Source organism: Neolamprologus multifasciatus, chromosome 18 (assembly GCF_963576455.1).
Source record: "Neolamprologus multifasciatus chromosome 18, fNeoMul1.2, whole genome shotgun sequence".
Lineage (NCBI taxonomy): Eukaryota > Metazoa > Chordata > Actinopteri > Cichliformes > Cichlidae > Neolamprologus > Neolamprologus multifasciatus.
The window spans coordinates 5,857,450-5,871,375 of NC_140456.1; the positions used below are offsets into that span (position 1 = coordinate 5,857,450).

Consider the following 13,926-nt stretch of genomic DNA (forward strand, 5'->3'; position numbering starts at 1 on the left):
ATCACAAGCCTCTCTGATGAGTCCAAGTGAATATATTCTTAATAAACAGCTTTGAAGAATTTGTGACCAACTTTGTTTAATTGAACATCATCATCATGAGTCAAACTCACTCTTGGATCTACAAAATATTTAACAAAAACAAACATCACTGAATCATAAGGTATTTGCTCCAACTCTTAGTCCAGAAACACATGAGTGAACTAGATCAGCTGCTCCTCCAGTTCAGCTGCGGATTTATATAATTATTTATATTTGTAAAGTGGGTATGCAGGGTTTTTCAGTACTAATATAAGCATTTTATATCATCGCTTTATTGACAGATTTATTTTTTTTAAAAGGTGTTCAAGGTCAGGTATCAGTTTGAAAAAAACAAACAAACACACTGAGTTGAACTTGAACTTCCTACTGACAGAAACTAAAATTGGTGCAAAAATAACCAGAACATATAAGAAACATCCTGGAGGTGCTGCAGACAAGTAAGGACCAATAACACGTCAACAGGAAATCCTTTTTACTAATTTATTTTATTTATTTTTTGATTTTTACTCTCCATTTTAAGCCATGATGTTTGCTGATACTGTGTTCCTACTGTTTGTTCTCATTAATAGTTCTGTTCTGTTTTTAACATTCTGTGCTGAAGCTGGAGGAAATGTTTCCACAGTGTCAGATGATACAGCTCCAAACTAAATAAGTGACTAACTAACGATGCTTTAATACACTTTACTATAAATTATGATATAGTGCACTTTCTTAAAATTTCTTATTTCTCTGTAATTAATTGTTTTCTTTATAAATGTACAAAGTAATGAGAATAAAATCTGTGTGATAAAGGAAGGTCTGTAGACTTCTCTGTTAAGATCAGTGAAGAGAAACAACAACATACAAATACCTAAAAAAAATTATTCAGTAAACATTTAGAAGATAGAGAAGTTTATGTTTTCATGTGGAGAAATTTTTTAAAATAAAAATATTCATAAGCATTGATAGTCTCCATGGCTGAACAGACACAGGAAAGAGCTCCACCTATAAAACGTAAAAACATCAAGACAACATCTTGAAGATGTCGAGGTTCTGCCCATAATGTTTGACTGACATCTGATTTATGTGCAGCACATAAATACCACAATAATGATGGAGAGAAACTAAAAGGGAACTAAAATACAGATTTAAACTTACAACAATATGAAAGACTTCAGTCTATTTCACTTTAATGAACTCAGCCATGTGTCCAACCCAAAGTCCAGCATAGAGCGGCTGAGTGAATGTGGTCTGGACTCTGTGGAGGAGAGTCATGGTTTCAGAGACGCTGTAGAAGGACAAAATACCTGCTCTGTGATCCAGGTACACTCCTACTCTGGAGGAACGAGGACCTGAGACACGAGTTTGGATGTTGTTGTACCGAAATGTATAAATGTTGTTGTCACAATCTAATGACCAAGATTTGTCATTACGTCCGAACACACATTCATCTCCTTTTCTGCTGATATTCTTGTATGCGACTGCTACATCAACTCCTCTCCCTCTCCACTCCACCTCCCAGTAACAACGTCCAGTCAGACTCTCTCTACTCAGGACCTGCCACCTGTCAGTGAATCTGTCTGGATGATCAGAATAAGACTGTTGAATCACTGCTGTTACTTTTCTGTTCCCCTCTGATAATAACAGATATTTGTGTGCTGTGTTTGGATCCAGTGTGATTTCACATGAATATTTTAAGAATCCAGCTCTGGTCTTTGGCTCTGGTGGATCTGACAGTAAAACATCCACTTCAGTGACTGTCAGTGAGATGTTTGTCCATTCCTCTCTCAGAATGTCCTGTAGTTTATCTCTGACCTCTGACACAGCTGCTGTCACATCCTCAAAGTAGCTCAGAGGACGGATATTGATGCTGGATGAGTCTGTAGACTCACTGAGTGCTGACAGTGAGGGGTAGTTGTGTAGAAACTGGATGTGATCCTCTGTGTGTGAGAGCTGCTTCAGCTCAGCATCTTTCCTCTTCAGCTCAGTGATCTCCTGCTCCAGCTTCTCCTGAAGCTCTTTGACTCGACTCACTTCAGTTTCCTGCTGGGATCTGATCTGCTGCTTCACATCAGAGCTTCTTTTCTGGATGAGATGGATCAGCTCAGTGAAGATCTTCTCACTGTGCTCCACTGTTTGATCAGCAGACTGATTGATGGCCTCCACCTCCTGTTGAAGCAGCTTCACATCTTCTCTCTGTCCTGGATTCTCTGCTGGATGTTTTGTCGACTCACCTCCAGCTCTCTCTGCCTCTCAGTCCTTTCTGCTGCAGCTGAGACTGTGTCGTGGCCTTTATGTTCATCCACAGAGCAGAGATAACAGATACTCTGCTGATCAGTACGGCAGAACATCTTCATCACCTCATCATGACGAGAGCAGATGTTCTCCTGGAGCTTCTTGGAGGGCTCCACCAGCTTGTGTTTCTTTAATGGAGCCACATCATAATGACGCTGAAGGTGTTTCTCACAGTAAGATGTCAAACAGACTAAACAGGACTTGAAGGCTTTCATTTTTCTTCCAGTGCAGACATCACAGGCCACATCTTCAGGTCCAGCATAGCAGTGATCAGCAGGAGCAGCTTGGAGTCCAGTCTTCTTCAGCTGCTCCACTAAAACTGCTAACATGGTGTTTTTCACCAGGACAGGCCTCGGTGTGAAAGTCTGTCGGCACTGAGGGCAGCTGTAGATTTTCTTCTTTTCCTCTTCATCCCAGAAGCTTTTAATACAGTTCATGCAGTAGCTGTGTCCACAGGGAATAGTCACCGGATCCTTCAGTAGATCCAAACAGATCGAACAAGAGAAGGTTTCTCGGTCCAGCTGAACTCCTTTCTGCGCCATTTCTCCTCTCAGTGTCAGTGACTGTGTGAGTTTCACTTCCTTATAACTCAAATCTGGTTACACCTGTAGATCTGGAAACAGGTGGAAAGAGAGGAGGTGCTAAGTTAGATAAGAGGACAAAGAGGAAGGGTTATCAGGTTGTACTTAATACCAGAAAGAGTATGTGTTTAACCCTTTTTACACACTTGTCAGAGTTCTTTTTAAAATATTATTGAGTCTGACCTCCTGATGTTTCTTTTCTTTCTCATTCAAATTGTTCAGATGAACAGAAATGGCAGACAGCTTGTCAGAGATCAATAGATCAAATAGCTGGAAATCTTTTTCTCTACATTTTAAACTTTTGGTCCAGAAAAGTAAAAGACAGAACAAGGAATGGAAGAAATTTCCAAATTTATTTTGGGTATACTAGAAAATTAACCAACACTTATTGACATTTGTAAAAATCTTCCTTTTATGTTAGGAAGACTGGATGCTACCAAATAAATATATAAATAAAATAAATATAAAATAAAAGTTGGGCTGATTTTAACATCATCAGAAAAAGTGTTGTTAATTATTTTTAATCATATTCAGGTTACCACAAATAGTTTTTTCATTTAGTTGAACTTGAAATGTTTGTCAGTAGGTAAACAATTAAAATTGTACAGTCAGAAATATCAAGTTATTCTTAATACTGCAGACTTGCAATGTGTAAGTTGTCCTAACAGTCATCTTAAGTAAGCTTTACTTAGTTTTTTTGAGGCAACGAGTTTCCTCAATTTTTTTCGAGTTCTGGGAACTAACAAGGCTGTACAGTGTACTCAAAATGAGCCAGGTACAGCGTGTGGTGGTGGTGCGCATGCATAGACCATGGTGTGGTGGCAGGTTGAAAGGTTGTGGTGGTGGATGCATGACTTGTCTTAGCAGTAAAAATCCATCTGCAACTGAACTTGTCTCTCAAGAGTGACTTATAATTTACTGTGATGTTCAGAAGCTGGCCTCTCGGATGACTCCATCATATCCAGAATTCTTTTCTTCATCTGTATGTCCACCTCTGCAACATTACGCAAATGTGTTTCAGTTGAAAGTCTTCTTTTAAGTCTGTCCTGTCTGTAGCCCTTGAGTTTTGCCTTGACAAAAGGTAGAATAATGAAAAACAAATGAACCACAATAAATGTTAAAAATAAATGAGTGGTGGAATGCCAAGATGAATATTTCCTTAAGTGCTCCACTTCAATATTTTAGGTTAAGTGTTGTCTTTTCCTATACTTTTAAGTGTACAACATTGTTGAGGTAGGGATTGAAGAGCAACACAGTTACACTGCAGATTGAGATGAATATAAATGTGTGATTATGATGACTTGGTATAGGTTAAGCTACACAGTAGTTAAAGAAATGAAGGCGAGCTGTATGATTACTAGGTGAAAGCTAAAGGAAGCGCGCGTATGCGCCCCCCCGTCCCCCAAGCGAGGGGCCGCGGCAAATGAGTTCGTGAGGGATTCGAACTGGCGGCCCTCTGTACCAGAGACTTCCGCCACATGTCATACGCCAAGCGGCCGGCCGAGAGATTGATTGAAAAAAAAGCCATTTATCTTTTCCTCTTCAGCCAGCTTTTTTTCTCATCGTTTTTACAAAGTACACATTAAGCTTCTTCTGCAATATTCTTACACACTAATTACACATGGAAACCTACACTGTACAATGGAATATTGTGTTTCATTTAAAATATTAAATAGGCTCAACTCAATTTTTAACTATTTCTTTTTAGAACTACATTTAAATAACTTACCAGTACTTGTTATGCAAAAATGCTGACAAACTCAATTTATTTCACTTGTCTTAACTTAGAAAAACTAACTAAGCTGGAAGTTTTGCTTCACAGGGCGGAAGGATGAAAGATGTGTTTTGAAAATGCCACGTCACTACCGTCCTCCTCCCTCTCGGATCAGTCCGCATGTTCACGGTGCCAGCATTTGTTATGGAATATGTTGAGCAAACCTGGAGAAGCCTCAGCTCAACATATTATTGTCATTGCTGTGGATCTTTAGCTGATACACTGACTTGGTGAGTAAATGTTTACTCTTATTCAAACTGATTTTGTGGCTTCTCTTAGTTTAGCACCAGGATTATAATCTTGCTAGCTAGTTAGCGTTAGCCTAGCGTTGCTGCTGCCGCTGGGCTCATGTTACTTAAAAATTAACACCACAGCCTTAAAAACCTTACATAAAACTATGTCTGTGAAATTTTCTGTTGATTGTTTGAAATAAAAAAGTGAGATAAGAGCCCAGACAAAATTCTTCGGGAGGTGTAGCCGTTAGGGGTAGGGTGGGGTGTGGGGGGTATTTTCAATCCATAGCCATAACTAACTAACTAATTATATATATAATGTTTAACCTGAGTAGCAAAAGAGTGCAGGGGGGTTGAAAACAATAAGCCAGGAGTTAGCTGTGCTCCTGGACTCTATCAAGCCTTGACCTCCCGGTCAGCTATTGCGCTGGTGGATAACAGAGCTCTCCGAAAACGTGGAAGCACTTTTGCAAATATGTGTTATTTTTATAAATTAAGTAGATATTTGAGCATTACACAGCTACATTCTCGCCTGAAAATATCTTAAAAGGTTATTTTGTGACCCAGAAAGGGTAGTCTGGGGAAAAGGAGGAGGGTGGTCATTAGAGCCTGTGCATACTTGTAAACCAGCAATGGCAGAGGAGCGCGGCTAAAAAACGTATTACTTTTTCTGGGTCACAAAATAAACTTTTAAGATATTTTCAGGCGAGAATGTAGCTGTGTAAAGTTCAAATATCTGCTCGATTTATCAAGACATCACATATTTGCAAAAATGCTCTGACGTTTTCGGAGACGTCCATTTTTTTTTTCATGCTTTGTGGCAGCTTTTGAACATCTGTGGCATCTATTAATGTCAAATCTAGCCTTTATTTAACAACATAAGCAATCTCTATGTTACAATAATTGCACAGCCATTAAGGATAAAATCAGTTTCTGAAAACTGTTCTGCTTTTTCTCCCTCTGCTTGCTTCTTACTGTCTTTGAGGATCGGGATCAGCACTCCTGTTGTTGGACAGAAAGACATCAACTCAGTGGTAAGTATTTCGGTTTTCCAATATATTAGCAACTGTCAGTGACATTTATATTAATCAGGCTGAACTTTAATCATACTTTAGATCAGCCTGTTTTACTTATCGTTTTATTTGTGCTTTGGTTTGGGGAAGTTGTTTCTTTACTGATCTTTTCCTGTCTTCTGTTATTAGACTTGAGATATGACTGCACTATGCTGTTGCTGGTGACTCCAGTTAATTCTACAAGACATGCTGTGTAAGTAAACAAACAACAACAGTTTGGTCTGCATTTCTTGAAAGATCACATCCCCCAAACTTAGTTTAGAGGGTCTACACTGTATATAGTGAAGTCTGCAAGTTTTCTAACAGCAAAATTTGTTTTGTTCCCAAATCATTTTGCACATCATTAGAATGAAAGTTATTGGCCATGTTTGCATAGCCCTTTTTAAAATGATGCTTTCATGGCATTATTGTGTGTCGGGTGGGGGTCAGGGCTATCCAGTGTGAGATCATTATTCTCCTTATATTTTTAGGTTAAAGAACATGACCATTGTTGTAGTATGTTAGACAAATGTTCCAGTATATCTCTGGGGATTAAAAGAATGTGACCATCTTTGGGTTCTGTTAGACAAGTGGGCGCCACCATTTATCTGCTGTGAATGTTTTACACTGTTTTCTTGTCATGTCAGACTGCTTAAATCATTTTCTGAGAATGTTGTGTGCAAAAGACCTTGTGCCGATAATAGCAGAAACAGACCACATTCTGTGCCCCCACCCTTGTAGGAGGTAGAAAGACAGGGAGCCAAGGTCATAACTTAGGCGCCACGACAGATAAGAGAGTGTGAATGTTTAGGTTTACGACCAGGTGGGGGCCAGTGAAAAGTATAAGAAGCTGTGTAACACGTCACCATTTGGAGACTTGCTGTGACCCTCTCTGCATCTCTCCCCATCCGGATGGTTTTTATGCTCATTGTGTGAAAATTGTATGGAAATAAAGGATTGTTGATTGAGCATTTATACACCGAGTATTGTCCTTCCTTCAGCCCAAAGATTCAAAGAACTGGGAAAATTCAACAACTTGGTGCCGGTGACCCGGATCTTTGGTGTGCTGAGGAGGGGCAGATTTGGCCTGTGGTGAGATCGTGGGGCGAGGCGAACAGAGGACGGTCCAAACATAAAAAGGTAAGCACAGCCTGTTGTATTATAAATACCAAATGTGCATATTGGGCTTTCCAAATTAATCTGTTCGCTGAGTTACACGTATTTTCACATTAAATTGTCGGTGTCTGGTTTTCGGCGCAAGATACTAACAACATAAGTTGAGGCTGAATTCAAGTGTTATAGGAATTTTCTAGCAAGATACTAATAATATTCTACGTTGAGACTAGAAATCAAGTGTGTTATAGGAACTGGCTCTAGCAAGATACTAATCATATTCTACGTTGAGACTAGGGTGCAGCCCACTTTTACCCTACATAATTAATTTTGTCTATGACTGGCTTCTGTTGCAAGAAATGTGGAAAAACTTTCAAAAAGCGGCCAAAGTGTAGAATATGAAATAGAGGTGAAATAGAGTCTGGCTTATGGTGCGCTTGCATTTTCAAAGGTGAGCTCAGAGGTTTCTGTGTGTGTTTCTGCTGATGAGACGCGCTTGCTGTGTTTCTGTGTGAAATATGAACACGGTGACAGTGACGGTTGATGTGTAAATGGGAGGACATTAGAGCAAAGACACATTTTAGGATCAAAGGTTGATGCCTAGTGGACCTGTGGAAATTGGTTTTGTTCATGGTGTTGGCAACCCCCCTGCCTGTGGACGCGCAGTCAGGTCCAGCGGCATCTGGTTTGCTGAGGTGGTGACTTGGGAACTGAGGACTCCCGCATAGCTACAGAATAATATTGAAAACGTTTGTGTAATCACGGGTTTACATTTTATTCTGGATTAGAACATAGAACAAGACACATTTTGCGAACAAAGGTTGAGTTCTAAGTATAGTAAGAGAAAAAGGTTAAATAAGGTTAAATAAGGTTAAAAAGGTTGAAAAAGGTTGTATTCCTCGTTTCAGTGGTTGAAATTGTTGTTTGCCTGTCCCCTGACGAGTGTTAAATTAAATAAAGAGGGTATTTGGAGCCACATAGAGATAGACGGGCTGAATTGGGTATATTACTCTGTGGTGTAAAAAAAAAAAAAAAGGAGAGAGAGAAAGATAGGACGGTGTAGTTTGTGTGAAAGCGCCGTTAGAGTCGGCGTCTCGTCTGAAGTACGGGAGTCAATTAAAGTAACGGGATAATTTGTGTATAAAAGTGTGTTTGTGTTGTGCAGAAATTGTGGCAGGAGGCCAACAGAATAATTTGTGTCTAAAAGTGTGGTTGTGTTGTGCAGAAATTGCGGCAGGAGGTCGTGTCGTGAATTGTTGCAAATTGTGAAGTCATTTTGGAGGGTTTAAAGGTGTGTAGTGGTGTGAAAATGTTGGGGTCTAAGTCTAACATAGAAAAAGGGGGTGTGCAGGGTGAGTGGAAAACTTTTGAGAAGCAGAGAGAGGAGTTGTTGAGGGCGCTGCAGGTCATGCGACCTGGGAGTGCGCCAGAGAAAAAATTAGAGGTTGCAGCTGTGGCAAAGGAGAGTAAGGAGTTGTGTGATAAAGAAGGAGTGATTGTAAATATAAGACGTCTTTGTAATATAATAGAGAGTTGAGTGTGAAACGAGGCTGTGTGTGACGACAGCGCGCTGCGAGCTAGTTTAGACGGTGTGTGAACATGCAAATGAGGTGGCTGCTGTGAAGCCCACAGAGGACTTCCTGTTTAGCGTGTTATTGAGTTTTATAAGTATGATTTGCAAACAATGATACATGCCTGTAATTAAAACGCTGATTTTGTTGATTATAATATTATAGATACAGTTTTTGAATGACTACGGTGAATGTTTGATGTTTGGCTGGGTTTTGATATAGGAGAGATGGCTTGGCGGCTGCTGGGGGTGAGTGTCGGTGACCGGAAATCTGCATGCCCATAAAAGGCAACTGCCTGACTGTGTGAACGATGCACCGAGAGAGAGAGAGTAAAATCTAGGCAGATGAACCAAATGGATGTTTTAAGAAAAATAGTAAATGAATGTTTTAGTCTCTTAATACAGGTGGATTTCTCTCAACCTGGAAACCTGAGTACAGCAGCAAAAGGATAGACTAACAAAATTGGGACGACAGACAGGCCAAGCTCTGGCTCAAAATTTTACAGCTTGACCTCTCACTTCGTCCTCACCCTGAAAAGAAGCTTAAAGGACATCTTCTCCTCCAGTTATCGGTTACCATCACTGGAAATTTTCAGGCAAGTTTTTCACTGAATTGTTTTTGGCACCATGTGTCCCTGAATCTCACAAGCAAGCTCTAATTCCTGGCTGAAGACATGGAATGCTGTTATTTAAGGTGGGAAATCAAAATTTGGGAAACAAAATTAAAAACACACACAATTAGAGAAATGCCTTGTTGGAGAAAAAGTTAAAATAACCCACCCACAAACGCACACACACGCAATGAAGAAACAGCTTACATTCATGAACACGTGAAGATTTTCCAGCAAGGTTAAAGCAGCAAAACTTAACATACACATGTTGTTAAATGATAAAGTCTATCCACTAATAACAATTAAACTCTCTGGGTTGCAGGACAACAACTTGACTTCAAAAAGACAGACGCTGGTATGATAAACCAGTGATGAAATAATAAATTTAGTGGTTAAAAGAGTCAAATTGTGACATGTTTTCTTCTGATTGATTAATACAAGTGATTATTGAATGAAAGAAAATTCCTTTTTTGAATTATTAAACATGATCTTAAGAATTTTAACGTGTACCTGTGTTCTCCTGTCAACTTGGTGGGTTAGGAGTTGATTATATTGTGAGAAAAAACAAAAAAAGGGGGGGAGAAGGCTGACACAGGGCCTGGCCCCTCTCTGAATAACACAGCCAAAACAACATCATTTTCCTGTTCGTCTGTTTTTGTTTTGTTTTTTCTCTTTATGCTTAATTACAGGCTGCTTTATCGGCCCGGAAAGCCGAGGCTGACCTGGACTCCTGCTCTCCCCTCTACCATCTTTGCTCTCCCTTCTACCATCATTGATGTGACCCTGACCAAATGCTACAGCAGCTGGACCCACAACAACAGCCTGAGAATGTCAACAGTGCTGCAGGAAAAAGATCTCATGCAGCGGAGACGGAGAACGTTAAATCCAAGGCCCGTTTCACTAAACGGGGGAGATTTCCAGACAGCTTCAGCTGACAGAGCTGTGACGAGACGCCTATTAAGCCCGGATGAAAAGTGAGGCCGAGCAAAAGAATGCTGACCTTAACAACTCTGCATTAAAACTGTGCAGGACAGTGATGGACCAACACGGATGATTGGGCAGCAAAAAGGGCGTGCCAGAGACACGAGGAGTAACTGAGGTCAGGAGGCACCTCAGATTGGACAAAAGCAGCAGAAGAACATAAGCTGAAGGCACAGGTGTCGGGGCTCAGCCAGGAGCTGACCTCTGAGAAGAGCCGAACAGCAGAGCTGCAGAAGGCCGTGGAGCAAAGCAAGGAAAACATCAATAAACTTCAATCTGACGTGTACGGAAAAGACTCTGAGGTTTCTGCCCTCAGTGAGAGCTCGAGACATCAGAGCAGAAACTGAGCATGGCTCAGGAGGAGCTGGACAAGGAGAAGATGCAGGACACTGGAGAAAAGGACTGCCTCAATTGGGGCCAGAACCAGTATGGACAGAACTTTGGGCAGCAGCAGCAAGGGATGCAAACGGACTGGAAAGGGGGAGGCAGGACCCCAGAGCACGCTTCAGGCCCTGGTTTACCCAGAACACCAGAACAGGAAAGTGATGAACACAAACACACACACAAACACACACATCTACATACTAGAGATGGCACGATACCACTTTTTTATGTCCGATACCGATACCGATATCATAAATTTGGATATCTGCCGATACCGATATGAATCCGATATAGTGTGTTTTTTAATCAACAAAACGTTTTTTTAATATCTTGCTGCATTTTGTATAAGTTTATACTCAAGTTTAAATAAATAACAACACTAAAGCTATTCTGTTATACCTGTATGTAAAAAATACACTGCGTCCAAAATATGTCATAGTTCAGCAACACTGATCAATCTAATAAAGTTAAACCTGCTCCATCCTTCCTATTCTGGTATTTTAAAGAGTACTTAGAAGAAATTTTAAGCAACCTAACTAATAGGGTTGCAAACTCCCAGCAAAAAAAAAAAAAAAAATAGGGAAGCACCCTCCACCTCATGATGCTTAATCGATGTAATCAAATTTAATTTGATGCAGGGGGAAAATGCACAAAAATAAATTATTTTTCAAGAATAATTAAATAGATTCAACATCTTTCTTCAACAGAATTGCAGACTGCACAGATGGTATCTTCCCAAAGGAAAAAGTAGTATAGCTTACTAGGGTATATTAGACTTAACAGTTACTATATACAGTAATGGACTTCTATAGATTTTACACAAGATTAAAACTTTGGGTGTAAGAGTCAGATAATTATTTATTAAAAACTAGACATTTTAAATGAGAATAAGAAAGAAAAGTATGTCTTTGTGCCCCCTTTTCCCTGTTCATGCCCTATCGGCCCCCCTGGCTAAACTTTGCTAGATCCGCCCCTGCACAATTACCAGCCGTCAGCTACGTAGAAAAAGATCCTGGTCTAGAAAGTAATATTAAATAAATTCTAACAACAGCTTATCAAGCTTAAACGTGCTGCTGTTGTTCAGCCGCTGGTTTCCTCTTTCTGGTGAGAAGTGGGCCAAAAACTAAGAAGAGAGACGGACTGGCGACAGAAAAGCCGATCAGCTGATCATTAAGCAGTTTCAAGATTGAAGTAGCAGCAGGAGAGAGAGAGAGAGAGGCAGTCGCTCCAGGTATGGTTGTTAAGCTTAACGGGAATGCTTTACAGACATTCAGAGATGAACTTACACACTTGCTTTACTTCTCTCTGGGAAAACTTCCTCATAGATGAAATGCTGGTTTGCTAGCAAGGCTACAAATACACACAGCCGCTCTATCACGTGATGCACACTGCTGCTACGTGCTACGGTTATGAGCCGAGTTACGCCGCGTAGCAAGTTTTGTGAGGTGCTTTTTTGATATTTAATGGATCGGATTACATTTTTTATTTCTCGCCGATATCCGATCCAGTAATTTGGGTCAGTATCGGACCGATACCGATACGTAATATCGGATCGGTCCATCTCTACTACATACACTGACTCAGAATTAAGAGAAACACACATACGAACACATATGCACTCATTGATTGACTGAGAAATGACACACACACGCACACAAATCGAAATGCTGATTCAATTCACTGAGAAGTGATCCACACACACACACACTCACATACACACATACACATGCTGATGCAATGAAGAATGCTTTACTAACAAATGCTATGCTGATACGCAAAATGCTGCACACAAACGTCCAAATACAGAATTTGTTACAACAACAAGAAGCCATTGATTGTTAATTGGTTAAATGCATTTCATGTCACCCAGAGGGCATTTGTGTAGATTTAGGGGACAGGGTCTAAAGCAGTTTGGTTATGAAAACAATGTCTGTGAGTGATGTCTGTTTATGGCTCAAGGCCTCGACTGAATTGTTTACTGTGCTTCACACAGCCTGATAAGGAGCAGTGGTACAGAGTGAAAATGATGAATTAACGGTGTGAGCCTTATTTCGGAGCGCCACATTTTTGTGATTGAGATTTAATTGAAGGAGGAACACACTGAAAATAAAAAATAAATTAAAAAAAAAAAGAAAAAAAAGAAAAAGGGGGCCAGCCCTTGGATTTACGTAAGTATCCCAGGTGTATTTAACACAATTGCCTCAGGCTTTAAAGATCTGTACAAAATTCAACAGGAAATCATAGCTTCCCTGTATTTCCTACATTGTTGGCATGGTGGTGAGTGCTGTTGCTCCACAGTAAGAAGGTCCTGGGTGCAAGTCCACAGTCTGGTTAGTTTGCAGTGGTTTCTCTCTGGGTATTCTGGTTCAGCGAGGTAATCCAACCTAAAGTTCTTCTTTTTCTTTTTGAAATGACGTCATTTTGCTGAGGGTGGAAATCAAATGCGGCGATGGTTTCCACTATCAGCAAAGAAAGAAAGAATGGATGAATGAATGAATGAATGGAAATAAAAACAAACTGACTGACTGGTAAAAGCTGACAAGACTTGACCACGACTCAAAGTTTACCTCCACCTAGACAGGCCAAAAGGGTGGATGAATTTATATGTTTCTTTTTACAGGAGCAGAAAGATGACAGCAACATCCGAGGTTGCGTGATGATTTAACCTTTTAAATGCCACTTTCTGTGTTTGTGAATCTACCAGGGGTGTGTTATTCATGGGCTTGTGTTGCTCACAGAGATTACTGTGAGAAAGTGTGTATACATCTGCGCAGCGCTAACATTTACATTCTCTTTTCTACAGCATTACAGTTCTTCATGTGGTTTGATGATGTGATTTATGACAGAACAATTGGTTGATGTTGGTTTCTCTACTACAGGATTGATGATGCTGTTACACTGTGTTGTTGGGAAAATGTTGAAGGTTACTTTGACGATGTGAATAACGTGAGAAATTTCCTGTGTTGAAACCAGTGTCATTCCTTTTACAGCAGGCTTCATTTTATGGCCTTTTACGGCACCTCTGGAACCTATCGACCTGCGCCTGACCACCAGGATTGTCTATGTGTGCTCCTAATGTCTGTTTTTTCTAAGAGTGGATGTGGAGGATTCAGCAGAAAACAGACAAGTGACATGAGGAAACAAATAAGATGTAGTGTTTATGGAATAGTTGAATATGAGCTCATAGTGATAAAATGGGTGGAGTGACATTGTTTAAGGGAAGTCACAGATTAAATTGTGGAATAAATTGGGATGATTCATGATTTGGGACAAATTATGGTAATAATAGTGATTTAATGATTGGAGAAAACCTG

At 40.1% G+C, this 13,926-nt stretch overlaps 1 pseudogene; it reads right to left on the bottom strand.

The window, feature by feature from the left end:
* Positions 1-59: 59 nt before the first annotated feature.
* On the bottom strand, positions 60-2,916 carry LOC146497197 (tripartite motif-containing protein 16-like; annotated as a pseudogene).
* Between the last annotated feature and the right edge of the window lie 11,010 nt (positions 2,917-13,926).